This window comes from Bombina bombina, chromosome 1, assembly GCF_027579735.1.
Source record: "Bombina bombina isolate aBomBom1 chromosome 1, aBomBom1.pri, whole genome shotgun sequence".
Taxonomy (NCBI): domain Eukaryota; kingdom Metazoa; phylum Chordata; class Amphibia; order Anura; family Bombinatoridae; genus Bombina; species Bombina bombina.
The window spans coordinates 986,690,659-986,706,220 of NC_069499.1; positions in this window are offsets into that span (position 1 = coordinate 986,690,659).

Genomic DNA, 15,562 nt, shown 5'->3' on the forward strand with positions numbered 1-15,562 from the left:
TTGTTATTTTATTAGGGGGCTTAGAGTAGGTGTAATTAGCTTAAAATTGTTGTAATATTTTTATAATGTTTGTAAATATTTTTTTATTTTTTGTACTTTAGTTAGTTTATTTAATTGCATTTATTTGTAGGTATTGTATTTAATTAATTTATTGATAGTGTAGTGTTAGGTTTAATTGTAGATAATTGTAGGTATTTTATTTAATTAATTTATTGATAGTGTAGTGTTAGGTTTAATTGTAACTTAGGTTAGGATTTATTTTACAGGTAATTTTGTAATTATTTTAACTAGGTAACTATTAAATAGTTATTAACTATTTAATAGCTATTGTACCTGGTTAAAATAAATACAAAGTTGCCTGTAAAATAAATATTAATCCTAAAATAGCTACAATATAATTATAATTTATATTGTAGCTATATTAGGATTTATTTTACAGGTAAGTATTTAGCTTTAAATAGGAATAATTTATTTAATAAGAGTTAATTTATTTTGTTAGATTTAAATTATATTTAATTTAGGGGGGTGTTAGTGTTAGGGTTAGACTTAGCTTTAGGGGTTAATACATTTATTATAGTGTTGGCGAGGTCCGGTCGGCAGATTAGGGGTTAATACTTTAAGTTAGGTGTCAGTGATGTTAGGGAGGGCAGATTAGGGGTTAATACTATTTATTATAGGGTTTTTGAGGCGGCAGTGAGGCGGATTAGGGGTTAATAACTTTATTATAGTAGTGGTGAGGTCCGGTCGGCAGATTAGGGGTTAATAAGTGTAGGTAGGTGGCTGCGACGTTTGGGGTGGCAGATTAGGGGTTAATAAATATAATATAGGGGTCGGCGGTGTTAGGGGCAGCAGATTAGCGGTACATAGGGATAATGTAGGTGGCGGCGGTGTGCGGTCGGCAGATTAGGGGTTAAAACATTTTAATAGAGTGGGGGGACCTCGGTTTAGGGGTACATAGGTAGTTTATGGGTGTTAGTGTACTTTAGAGCACAGTAGTTAAGAGCTTTATGAACCGGCGTTAGCCCAGAAAGCTCTTAACTCCTGACTTTTTCCTGCGGCTGGAGTTTTGTTGTTAGATTTCTAACGCTCACTTCAGCCACGACTCTAAATACCAGCGTTAGAAAGATCCCATTGAAAAGATAGGATACGCAATTGATGTAAGGGGATCTGCGGTATGGAAAAGTCGCGGCTGCAAAGTGAGCGTTAGACCCTTTCCTGACTGACTCTAAATACCAGCGGTAGCCCAAAACCAGCATTAGGAGCCCCTAACGCTGGTTTTGACGGCTAACGCCAAACTCTAAATCTAGCCATATGACTTTTAGACCAGCCCTAATAAATACGACAAGGAAGTTGGTTTCTTATTCATGCTGTTTCTTATTCGTGAAATTCTGTTTCTTATTCTTGGAAGTTGGTTTCTTATTCCAATTTGTTTGTCAGACTGCTTTAAATTGACTTTAAAATAAAAATCTAGGTATTATTTAAATAACAACATGATTCATATAATGTACCTACACAGAGGAGAATTCCCATTATACAACAATTGGATATACAAACTGGAAAAAAAGGGCATACGTTGGCACCAATTCAAATATTACAATTTTGAATAAGTAACTGATATTTTCAAAGGGTTAATGATCATTTGGCCACTGATTTTACTGTTAATATATGTAGGGTTGATCCCCCTCTATAACATGCAATTGTTTTTAGCCTGACCTAATGGGGTTTTGGGCACAGAAATTAATGCCAATCCTGGCACAGGTGCTGTAATTCCCATTTTTTAATAAGTAATTGATATTTGCAAAGGGTCACTGGGCCACTGATTTCACTATGAATATATACAGAGTAGATCCCCCTCCATGACATGCAGTTGTTTTTAACCTGGTCCAATGGAGTTTTGGGCACAGAAATTGATGCCAACACTGGCATAGGTGCTGTAATTACTATTTTTGATTAAGTAACTGATATTTTCAAAGGGTTAATGACCATGGGGCCACTGATTTTACTGTTAATATATTTAGGGTTGATCCCCCTCCATGACACACAATTGTTTTTAGCCTGACCCAATGGTGTTTTGGGCACAGAAATTTATGCCAACCCTGGCATAGGTGCTGTAAGTCTAATTATTGAATAAGTAAATTATATTTTCAAAGGGTTAATAACCATTGGGCCACCGATTTCACTATGAATATACACAGGATAGATTACTCTCCATGATATGTAATTGTTTTGACCCTGGCCCAATGGTGTTTTAGGCACATAAATTGATGCCAACACTGGCAAAGGTGCTGTAATTCCCATTTTGAATAAGTAACTGATATTTTGAAAGAGTTAATGACCTATGGGCCACTGATTGTACCGTTAATATATGTAGGGTAGATCCCTCTGCATGACATGCAATTGTTTTTATCCTAGCCCAATGGTGTTTTGGGCACATAAATTGATGCCAACCCTGGCATAGGTGCTGTAATTCTCAATTTTAAATAAGTAACATATTTTCAAAGGGTTAAAGGGACAGTCAAGTCCAAAAAAAACTTTATTTTTTTTTAAATATGGCATGTAATTTTAAACAACTTTCCAATTTACTTGTATCAACAATTTTGCTTTGTTCTCTTGGTATTCTAGTTGAAAGCAAACATAGGAAGGCACATATGATAATTTCTAAGCCCTTGAAGACTGCCTCTATTTTATTTACTTTTCACAGCAGGGGAGAGCAAGCTCATGTAGGCTATATAGATAGCATTGTGATCAGGCTCGTGGCTAGTGGCAGACGCAGACACTGCACTAATTGGCTAAAATGCAAGTCAATAGATAACAACTAAAAGTCATGTGATTGGCTTCCGGTGAGGGCGGAGCTAGCAGAGGGATTGCTAGCACGACGCTCTATGGGAAAGAGCTAACTTCCAGCAACCCGAGCGACTATTTTCCTTGACCCAGCTTGGTAGGGGTCCGGAAGCAGTGGACGTCGCTGGGAAGCCACCCATACCTATTGGCCCTGTCGGTGAGGGCATAACTACAGAAGAGCCCGCCTAGGCTCATATCCTGGCCTGAGGAAGAGTACCGGTGCAGTACCGGGAAGCTGAGATGTATCAAGTGGCCTGAAGTGCATACCTGTGAGGTCGCTGAGGAGCTTGTGAAGTATCGTGTCGGAGGAGCGGTCCCACAGGTGGTGCGAGTGTACGGGCTCCTGGGAGCCTTACCTGTGGGCCGCGGACGCAGAGAGATTCTCGGGGTCTCGACGGGGCTCCGTGAGTGACTAGGACGATTAGAGTCACACCTCTCCTACTGTCAAGGCAGGTACTAGTTACATGTGATCCCGGAACTACAGCGGGGTGAGACATACCGGAGCGGAAGTGAGCCGGGACATTGAGAGACGCCGGAGGAGCGTGTTGAAACACGCCGAAGACAGGCGGCTTACAGATACATGATCAGACAGAGTGGCCCCTGTGAGACAACAGAAAGTGAGCCGTTGGAGGTACCCATCAAGCGGTGAGTCACATGCTTAACTATTCTTGTGATATACACTGCCCAGAGACTTACGTCCAGATATACATGAGGAGTCAGGCCATAACAGATCTCTCGAATAAATACCAATAAAATTAGCAGGCCTGCAGTTATTAATATTGTGGGGCCAAAGCTTAAGAGGTGGGAGCAAGATTAAAGAGAGAATAGGTAAAAGAGGTTCTTTTACTGGGACGAAGGGACCGCAACCTGATAATACATACCTCTCATGACGGGACATTACAGGTGGATTTCTGTTTGGCAGCAAATACAATAAGAGAGGCCGGTAAGGTTGTTTTGAATTGTGATATCTTCTGGGGAACGTCTGCTCTTGCAAGCAACTGTACTGGGCCGCATATTATGTTTGAACCTATTACATTGAAATGACAGCCCTGTTTTATATTTGAAACCTTGGCAGTGCATACACCGAATACTGCCTGGAGACTAAAGTATTTTTTGGTGGACATAGATCGGACAGGCTATACCTCAAGTTTTTCTGGCTGGAGAGAGGATAAGCAGGGGCGCAACTATAATCCTGCCAGGAAAAGACATACTGATAAACTTGGGTATACATAGTTATTAGGAGAAGTAACTCTGGATTTAGTGACAGACTCTCTCAAGTGAATAAATGCTGGCCAGTAACAGGGCGTGAGCCCCAGTGCTTGGTTATAGCGACCCAGGCCCAACAAAGGGGTTTTGTTATACAACAGCTTTAGCTGTACTGATTACTAACTTGCTCTTTGTGTGTGCCTCCTGGTTTTCTTCTCTACTTCTTTTTGGAGTATATTGATAGTGGAATTTTCTATTTAAAAAGATATTGTTGATATATGCTTTATTTACAAATTAATCCTTTTACAGGCTTTGCAGGAGATAGATGTCGGTGGCCTGTGGCTCTAATTTGTGTATGCTAGGACTAGGATGGTGTTGATATGTTTAACTTGTTAGGAGGACAGCCTGCATACTGACATAGTGATCCTAAGGAAAACCCCTTAAAAATTGGAGTCTGGCCAGATGCATAAATAGTGGCTAAATGACCAAAGGCCTAAACTTTAAATAGTTTAAGGCGAATAGAGATATATGATAGTGCTATAAGTAGCTCTGCTAGACAGGTAACCAATTAAGATTGAGTTTGTACAGTTAGAGAGCTACCCCGTTATGCTATTAATCTAGGAATAGATAGCTCAATAACTGCCATTTAAAAACGTAGGAGTCTAAAATCTATTAGAGGTAGTGAGAGATGCACTGTAATATCTACGGTTGCAGTTATCAGATCACGCTGCTAAAACTAAGCTAAGTGGTAGACAATTCGCTGGAATACTCGGGCTAATTGTTTTAGGCAGCCCCGAATTCGAGGCCCCGATTTTGGGTGGTAACGTGCTATAATCACACCTGTATATACACCTGGGTTGGTTTTGGGGGCTTCTTTAGTGTTGTTTTCCCCCTCTTAGATCACCCCTTTCACCCCTACCCCTATCCTCACACTTTCACTGCCTATTCACTTCTCCCGTAATTGGTTTTTCCTTCACACCCGATAGATTCACTTTATTATCTCTATTTTTTCTTCACGTCACTGGAACAAAGCATTTCTGTTCCCTTACTCATGGACAAATATATGTCCCACTCTAAAGCTAATTCACCCGCGATGCCACCTAAACATAAGGATAAAAAGACTAAGCCTAGTGAGCCGGAGACTTGCAGCGATTTAAGCCTGAGCAGTATTGATACTGCAACATTATTGAATCAAATGTCTGAGTTATTTATGCCTCAATTTAACGCCTTAAAACAAGAGATAAGCAACCTATCAACAGAAGTTAAGCAATTCTCTTCCAGGCTCACAGAACTAGAAACAAGAGTTTCAGATGTAGAGGATAAGCTCTCTACCCAAGAAGCTATAAATGAGACACAAGAAAAGATCATACACACACTACAAGCTAAGCTAGAAGATCTAGAGGACAGGTCACGGCGCAATAACCTTAGGGTTATTGGGCTTCCTGAATCTGCGGAATATGCGGATCTCCTAAAATTTGCCTCTACCATACTCCCTCAAATGGTTGACAGTCAGATAGATAACTTGGTGATCCCTGTGGAGAGAGCACATAGAATAGGACCAATACGTGAAAATTCTACGGCCACACAGAGACCCAGACCAGTTATAATAACGTTTTTAAACTACCAGGATAAGTTCCACATTTTACGACTCTATCGCAAGAATGGGGGGATTAAGGTAGGCCAGACAAGATTGTTATTGTTCCAGGACTTCTCGACAGAAACACAGGCAAGGAGGAGAGAAATGGCGCCATACTGCTCCAGATTAATCAATGGAAATTTGAAGGCTAGATTGCTGTATCCGGCTAAAATTGTACTGGAGAGGGATGGCGCCATGCTTACTTTTTCGAAAGTTGAAGAGATCAAGGCCTATTGTCAAAAAAATGGAATATAGTGGAGTTAGTGAGTACCCTAGGCGGAAATGTGTTATTATGAGATGGATGGTGGTCCAAAAGCCAAAAAGGCTATTTTGGTTAAGTTTATGTTGTTTTAATGCATGCCCCAGCCCTCCTCTTTTTCCCTTGATGTTTATGTACTTAACTATGTTGGGAGGGGGGAGGGAAGGGGGGCTAGTATCATTGGGGGAGTGCAGCTCCCCCAACAATTTTTGGTTCGGATTAATGAGATTAGATTTTTGATTGTGAAATATAGGTTTTGTAGTATGGATAATCAGATTGCCGGGACATGGGACTGGCTAATCTCGTCAAGAGTTGTTTTTTTTTTTTTTTCCTCTCTTTTTTTTCTCTCCTCCCTCTCCCAGCGTCGCCCCCCCCTCTCTCTCCAAGATGTGGTTGATTGTAGATGGAAAGATATTGGTAAATATAGATGAATAGACTGAATCTGTTGTCTTGGAATATAGGAGGAATCTCCTCACCCATTAAGAGGAAACTAATGATAAAACTCCTGGGCTCCCATAATCCGGACTTAGCGTTTATTCAGGAAACGCATCTACCTCCGGTAGAAGCTGCTAAATTACAAACTAAATGGGTAGGGGAGGTTATATGTACACCTTATAGCCAGAGGAAAAGAGGGTTAGCTATATTGCTTAGCAAGAATTTAAATTACCAAATCTTATCAGTTTACAATGATCCAGAGGGTAGATATCAAATCTTGGAAATTAAAATAGATAAGAAATTTTATATCTTCTGTAACCTCTATGGTCCCAACAAAACTGATAGAGATTTTTGGGAAGTATTAGGATTGAAACTTTTCCAGTTTCTAGGAAATAATATAATAGTAGTGGGAGATTATAACATGACCTTCTCATATATCCTAGATAGATTCAACAGTAGATCGAGGGATAGGAGAACCAGGGAGACCAAGATTCTTCATAAGTTTTGCCAAAGATTGGCACTAAAGGATATCTGGCGAATCCAACACCCCGATCAGAGGGGCTACACGTGCGAATCCAGGTCATTTAGATCCTTTTCCAGGATAGACTTTTTCCTAGTCTCCAGTCAACTGATGAAGTTTGACATAAAAGCGGAGATTAAGGATGTCAAAGTATCTGATCATGCAATTATCTCATTAGAGATCCAATACGGGACCTCCACTCGGAGTAGCAATGCGCGTTTCTTCTTCCCCCAATATCTGGTACAGAACATCAAATTTAGGTTGTGGTTGCAAGAAAGATGGAAAGAATTCTTTAAACATAATAAAGACTATTTGGACAAACCTGAAATCCTCTGGGAGACTGCAAAAGCAGTCCTTAGAGGCGAAATAAAAGCATACTTAATTAGGATGAAGAGAAAAAGGGACCAGAGAGAGGAACAACTAGCCAATACACTTAAAAAGGCATATGTGCGTTACATTCAAGATAAAACTGTACTGAACTGGGATAAATATAGGAAGATCATAGGAGAAAGGGACCTGTTTCTTAATCAAATGATGGTAGAGGAGGACAGGAAGCAAAAAGCTTTCTTTGCGGGGAATCAGGGTATCTCAGCTAAAATATTATCGAAAATGGTCAAAAATAGACAACAGAAAAACTTTATTACAACTATTACATATCAGAACAGGAGATTCAACAAGAGTTCAGAGATTAGACAAGTTTTTTTTGACTATTATCAAAAGCTGTATTCTCCCACTATAATAGATCAAGACAAAAAAGAGAAATTCTGGCAGAAGATTAAAATACCCCAGATTACAGAGCAAGACCTACAAAGGTTGAACGAACCAATTACAATAAGAGAGATATCAGACGCCATCATCAACCTCAAAGGAGGTAAAGCTCCGGGACCGGATGCTCTACCGGCCGAATTTTATAAATTATTACGAGAACCAATTCTTCCTCTTTTACAGGCAATATTTAATGATTACTTTATTGGAAATAAACCACAATCCCCTTTGTTCACAGCTTCAAATGTGGTCCTGATTTTAAAGAAGGGAAAAGATCCGAGCTCTCCTTCATCATATAGACCGATCTCCCTCCTAAATCAGGACTACAAACTGCTAACAACAATTATTTCCAATCGTCTCAAGGAAAGCCTGCACTATATGATACATCCAGACCAGGCTGGTTTTATGACAGGTCGGAATCCAGTTAAAACATACGGAGAGTACAGCTGGTCCTGGATTATTTTGCCAATAAAGAGCACAAGAAATCTCATCGTAAACCTGATCTGGCGATTCTTACAGTCGACGCCGAAAAGGCGTTCGACTCGATTGGGTGGGATCATCTCTTTGAATCATTAGAGAGGTTTGGCCTGACAGGGGCATTTCATCAATTCATACAGAAAATTTATAAAAATCCTGTATCAGCAATCATAGTAAATGGTGAAACATCAGACAGATTCTTTCTGAGGCGGGGGACAAGGCAGGGGTGCCCGCTATCCCCATTACTTTTTAATCTGTCTTTAGAACCCTTGGCAATTTATTTAAGACAGGAGGTAAAGGGGATTAGAATAGGCCAACAGGAGATGGTGCTATCACTTTTTGCGGATGATCTCTTATTATTTCTAAGCAACACAATTCAGTCCATACCTCAAGTTCTATCTATAGTTGGCCTATTTGGATCTTTTTCCGGTTATAGGATTAATAACGAGAAATCGGAACTGTTATGGATTCAGAAACCAGCCCAAACAATAAATCATCCGTTCCAGGAAACTTTATGTATACAATATTTGGGCTTAAGTCTGTGTAGCAATCCTAGGGAGTGGTATGAACTTAACTTTGTTAAATGCATCAAGCAAATACAGGAAAAAGTTCAAAATTGGGTTAACCTGCCACTTAGTATGACGGCTAGAGTTATGCTCATAAAAACTATTATATTCCCTAAATTACTTTACTTTCTTCAAAACTTTCCATTGCTGTTATACAAGAAAGATATGTTGATGCTTCAGAGGGCTTTTAATAATTTTATTTGGCGGGGGAAGAGGCCACGAATAGCTTTTGAAACTTTGACACTGACAAAACGATGTGGAGGCCTTGTATGCCCAAATATTAGAACCTATAATTATGCCGCTGTCTGTAAATTTGCATTGGATTGGATCACTGAAGGAGACCATGTTACATGGTATGACCTGGAGTCGCACATGGTGGCTCCCTTTGATTTAAAAGCAATTATACATAATCCAGCGAGAAAATTGCCGTCCAATATAACACAATATGTGACTATTCAAGATGTGGTTAGGACATGGCAGAAAGTATGCTTAGCAACTAAGAGTAATTTTCGTAAATCTGTCTTCCTCCCACTTACAGGGAATCCAAGCTTCCCGCCAGGTTTGAACATGTCGGTCTTTTCCAGATGGGCACAGGCAGGGCTCTATTCATTAGGCCAATTGTGTCAGGAAAACCAATTGGTAGTTAGACCCTTCGAGGAATTGAAAGGCAAATATAATTTAGAAAGGTCATCCTTTTATGCCTACTTACAAGTTAGACATTGGATTGGAGACCTAAGAAATGAAACAGGGATCGGATTAGACATGGGGGAAGTTAGTAGTGTAATCTACGCTTACTCCGAGGGGGCAACATTTTTTTCAAGAGTATATAAAATGCTAATGAACATTCAAGGGGAAGCCCATATGGAGGGACTACTTAGGAAATGGAACAAAGTATTACCTCTAATAGGGAAAGAACGGATAGCCGATAGTGTCAGACTGGCAATGAAAGCAACAACCCTAGTCACCTGGTGGGAATCGCATACCAGATTACTGAATATGGCATACTTGTCCCCGGCCCGAATAGCTATATGGAGGGGCGATACAACATCTGAGGAGTGTCCCAAATGTAGACAAGAAAAGGCAGATTTAACCCACTGTTTCTGGGAATGCCCAAAAGTGAGGCAATTCTGGTACAAAGTTAATTTTTGGTGTAATAAGGTTATGGGAGTCCAGACAAGGCTTTCACAACCTGAGATATTCCTTCTGTTCCAATATAATAGTAGTAAACCGGGAGTCAACCATAAATTTTTGAATGCCATGATATTGGTAGGGAGAAACGTGATCCTCTCTAACTGGAAGAGTAGAGGTGACCTCAAGTTGTCCGAATTCCTTAGGAAAGCCCAATATCAAATATTATTGGATCAGCATAATATAAAAACTTCTAATAACAAACAACTTCGACAATTTTTTAACAAATGGAAGGAGATGATTCTATCCCTTTCTATAATTAGTCAGAGGCAAATATTGTCAGCTTTTAAGAGGTCTGAATGGTTCCAACATCAGATACAGATAGGAAGATTACCCAGATCATGGGCAATGGACTAACGGATGGGGAGAGGGGGGAGAACTAACTAATTATTTTCCCTCTGCTTCTTTCCCTTTTTTTTTTTTTTTTTTTTTCCTCTCCCTACTCTTGGTAAATATTGTAAATATGTAATGAGACCTAGTGGAACCAAATGTATTCCACTAGATTATACTGTGATATTATACTTTTGATGTATTTTCTCTGTTTAGTAGATAAGATTCGATGTGGATGGTGGAAGCTGTAATTTTTTTTCCTTCCTTGTTCCTATTTTGTGGAAAATCAATAAAAAAAAATATTTAAAAAAAAAAAAAAAGTCATGTGATTAGGGGCGGTCAGAAGATGCTTAGATACAAGTTAGTCACAGAAATAAAAAAGTGTATTAATATAACAGTGTTGGTTTTGCAAAACTGGGGAATGGGTAATAAAGGTATTATCTATCTTTTTAAACAACAAAAATTCTGGTGTTGACTGTCCCTTTAATAACCATTGGGCCATTGATTTTAGATCCCCCTTACATGACATACAATTGTTTTTAGCCTGGCCCAATGGTGTTTTGGGCACAGAAATTGATGCCAACCCTGGCATAGGTGCTGTAATTCTCATTTTTGAATAAGTAACTGATGTTTTCATAGGGTTAATGACCATTGGACCAATGATTTCACTATGAATATATACAGGGTAGAACCCCCTCCATGACATGCAATTGTTTTTACCCTGGCCCAATGGAGTTTTGGGGACATACATTGATGCCATCACTGGCATAGGTGCTGTAATTACCATTTTTGAAAAGTAACTAATATTTTCGAAGGGTTAATGACCATTGGGCCACTGATTTTACTGTTAATATATGTAGGGTAGATCCTACTCCATGACATGCAATTGTTTTTAGCCTGGCCCAATGGTGTTTTGGGCACAGAAATACATGCCAATCCTGGCATAGGTGCTGTAATTCTCAGTTTTTTAATACGTAACTGATATTTTCATAGGGTTAATGACCATTGGGCCAATGATTTCACTATGAATATATACAGGGTAGAACCCCCTCCATGACATGCAATTGTTTTTACCCTGGCCCAATGGAGTTTTGGGGACACACATTGATGCCAACACTGGCATAGGTGCTGTAATTACCATTTTTGAAAAGTAACTAATATTTTCAAAGGGTTGATAACCACTGGGCCACTGATTTCACTATGAATATACAAAGGGTAGATCCCTCCCCATGACATGCAATTGTCTTTAGCCTGGCTCAATGATGTTTTGGGCACAGATATTGATGCCAGCACTTTCATAGGTGCCAGTGTTGGCATCAATTTCTGTGCCCAAAACACCATTAGGCCAAGCTAAAAACAACTGCATGTAATGGATGGGGATCTACTCTACATATATTAACAGTAAAATCAGTGGCCCAATTGTCATTAACTCTTTGAAAATATCACTTATTCAACTTTGGAAATTACAGCAACTTGGCCAGGGTTGGCATCAATTTCTGTGCCCAAAACACCATTGGGCCAGGATAAACACAATTGCATGTCATGGAGAGTTATCTACCCTAAGTATATTCATAGTTAAATCAGTGGCCAAATGGTTATTAACCCTTTAAAAATATCAGTTACTTATTAAAAATGGTAATTACTGCACCTATGCCAGGGTTGGCATTAATTTCTATGCGCAAAACTCCATTGGGCCAAGCTAAACACAATTGCATGTCATGGAGAGTTATCTACCCTAAGTATATTCATTGTTCAATCAGTGGCAAAATGGTTGTTAACCCTTTAAAAATATCAGTTACTTATTCAAAAATGGTAATTACAGCACCTATGCCAGTGTTGGCATCAATTTATGTGCCCAAAACACCATTGGGCCAGGCTAAAAACAATTGCATGTCATGTAGGGGGATCTACCCTATATATATTAACAGTATAATCAGTGGCCCAATGGTCCTTAAAGGGACACTGAACCCAAATTTTTTCTTTCAGGATTCAGATAGAGCATGAAATTGTAAGCAACTTTCTAATTTATTCCTATTATCAAATTTTCTTCATTCTCTTGGTATCTTTATTTGAAATGCAAGAATGTAAGCTTAGATGCCGGCCCATTTTTGGTGAGCAACCTGGGTTGTCCTTGCTGATTGGTGAATAAATTCATCCACCAATGAAAAAGCGCTGTCCAGAGTTCTGAATAAAAAAAAAAGCTTAGATGCCTTCTTTTTCAAATAAAGATATCAAGAGAACAAAGAAAAATTGATAATAGGAGTAAATTAGAAAGTTGCTTAAAATTGCACGCTCTATCTGAATCACGATAGAAAAAATTTGGGTTCAGTGTCCCTTTAATCCTTTGAAAATATCGCTTATTCAATTATGGAAATTAGAGCACCTTGGCCAGGGTTGACATCAATTTCTGTGCCCAAAACACCATTGGGCCAGGCTAAACACAATTGCGTGTCATGGAGAGTTATCTATCCTGTGTATATTCATAGTTAAATCAATGGCCCAATGGTTATTAACCCTTTAAAAATATCAGTTACTTATTAAAAATGGTAATTACAGCACCTATGCCAGGGTTGGCATTAATTTCTGTGCCCAAAACTCCATTGGGCCAAGCTATAAACAATTGCACATCATGGAGGGGGATCTACCCTGTATATATTCTTAGTGAAATCAGTGGCCAAATGGTTATTAATCCTTTGAAAATATCAATTACTTATTAAAAAATGAGAATTGCACAACCTATGCCAAGGTTGGCATCAATTTCTGTGCCCAAAACACCATTAGGACAGGCTAAAAAAAAGTGCATGTCATAGAGGGGGATCTACCCTACATATAATAATAGTAAAATCAGTGGCCCAATGGTAATTAACCCTTTGAAAATATCAGTTACTTATTCAAAAATGAGAATTAGAGCACCTATGCCAGGGTTGGCATCAATTTCTGTGCCCAAAACACCATTGGGCCAAGCTAAAAACAATTGCGTGTCATGGAGAATTATCTACTCTGTGTATATTCATAGTGAAATTAGTGTCCCAATGGTTATTAACCCTATGAAAATATCAGTTACTTATTAAAAAATGAGAATTACCTCACCTATGAGGGCTGGCATCAATTTTTGTGCCCAAAACACTATTGGGCCAGGCTAAAAACAATTGCATGTCATGGAGGGGGATCTACCCTACATATATTAACAGTAAAATCAGTGGCCCAATGGTCATTAACCCTTTGAAAATATCAGTTACTTTTTAAAAATTGGAATTAGAGCACAAATGCCAGGGTTGGCATGCATTTTTTGTGCCCAAAACACCATTGGGCCAGGCTAAAAACAATTGTATGTCATGTAAGGGGGATCTACCCTACATATATTAACAGTAAAATCAGTGGCCCAATGGTCATTAACCCTTTGAAAATATCAGTTACTTATTCAAAAGTTGGAATTAGAGCACATATGCCAGGGATGGCATCAATTTCTGTGCCCAAAATACCATTGGGCCAGGCTTAAAATAATTGCATGTCATGGAGAGTTATCTACCCTGTGTAGATTCATAGTGAAATCAGTGGCCCAATGGTTATTAACCCTTTGAAAATATCAGTTACCTGTTCAAAAATGAGAATTACCTCACCTCTGCCAGGGTTGGCATCAATTTATGTGCCCAAAACACAATTGGGCCACGCTAAAAACAATTGCATGTCATGGAGGGGGATCTACCCTACATATATTAACAGTAAAATCAATGGCCCCATGGTCATTAACCCTTTTAAAATATCAGTTACTTTTTCAAAGATTGGAATTAGAGCACAAATGCCAGGGTTGGCATGAATTTGTGGGCCCAAAACACCATTGGGCCAGGCTGAAGACAATTGCAGGTCATGGAAGGGGATCTACCCTGTATATATTCATAGTAAAATCAGTGGCCCAATCGTTACTAAACCCTTTAAAAATATCAGTTACTTATTCAAAAATAACAATTACAGCAAATATGCCAGGGTTGGCATCAATTTCTGTGCCCAAAATTCCATTGGGCCAGGCTGAAAACAATTGCAGGTCATGGAGGGGGATCTACCCTGTATATATTCATAGTGAAATCAGTGGACAAATGGTCATTAACCCTTTGAAAATATCAGATACTTATTAAAAAATGAGAATTACAGCACCTATGCCAGGGTTGGAATCAATTTATGTGCCAAAAAACACCATTGTGCCAGGCTAAAAACAATTGCATGTCATGGAGGGGGATCTACCCTGTATATATTTATAGTAAAATCAGTGGCCCAATCGTTACTAAACCCTTTAAAAATATCTGTTACTTATTCAAAAATAACAATTACAGCAAATATGCCAGGGTTGGCATCAATTTCTGTGCCCAAAACACCATTGGTCCAGGCTTAAAACAATTGCATGTCATGGAGGGGGATCTACCCTACATATATTAACAGTAAAATCAGTGGCCCAATGGGCATTAACCCTTTGAAAATATCAGTTACTTATTCATAAATGGTAATTACAGCACCTATGCCAGTGTTGGCATCAATTTCTGTGCCAAAACACCATTAGGCCAGGCTCAATTGCATGTCATGGAGGGGGATCTACCCTGTATATATTCATAGTGAAATCAGTGGCCCAATTGTCATTAACCCTTTGAAAATATCAGTTACTTATTACAAAATGAGAATTACAGCACTTATGCCAGTGTTGGCCTCAATTTCTGTGCCCAAAACACCATTGGGCCAGGCTAAGAACAATTGCGTGTCATGGAGAATTATCTACTCTGTGTATATTCATAGTGAAATTAGTGTCCCAATGGTTATTAACCCTATGAAAATATCAGTTACTTATTAAAAAATGAGAATTACCTCACCTATGAGGGCTGGCATCAATTTTTGTGCCCAAAACACTATTGGGCCAGGCTAAAAACAATTGCATGTCATGGAGGGGGATCTACCCTACATATATTAACAGTAAAATCAGTGGCCCAATGGTCATTAACCCTTTGAAAATATCAGTTACTTTTTAAAAATTGGAATTAGAGCACAAATGCCAGGGTTGGCATGCATTTTTTGTGCCCAAAACACCATTGGGCCAGGCTAAAAACAATTGTATGTCATGTAAGGGGGATCTACCCTACATATATTAACAGTAAAATCAGTGGCCCAATGGTCATTAACCCTATGAAAACATCAGTTACTTATTCAAAAATGAGAATTAGAGCACCTATGCCAGGGTTGGCATCAATTTCTGTGCCCAAAACACCATTGGGCCAAGCTAAAAACAATTGCGTGTCATGGAGAATTATCTACTCTGTGTATATTCATAGTGAAATTAGTGTCCCAATGGTTATTAA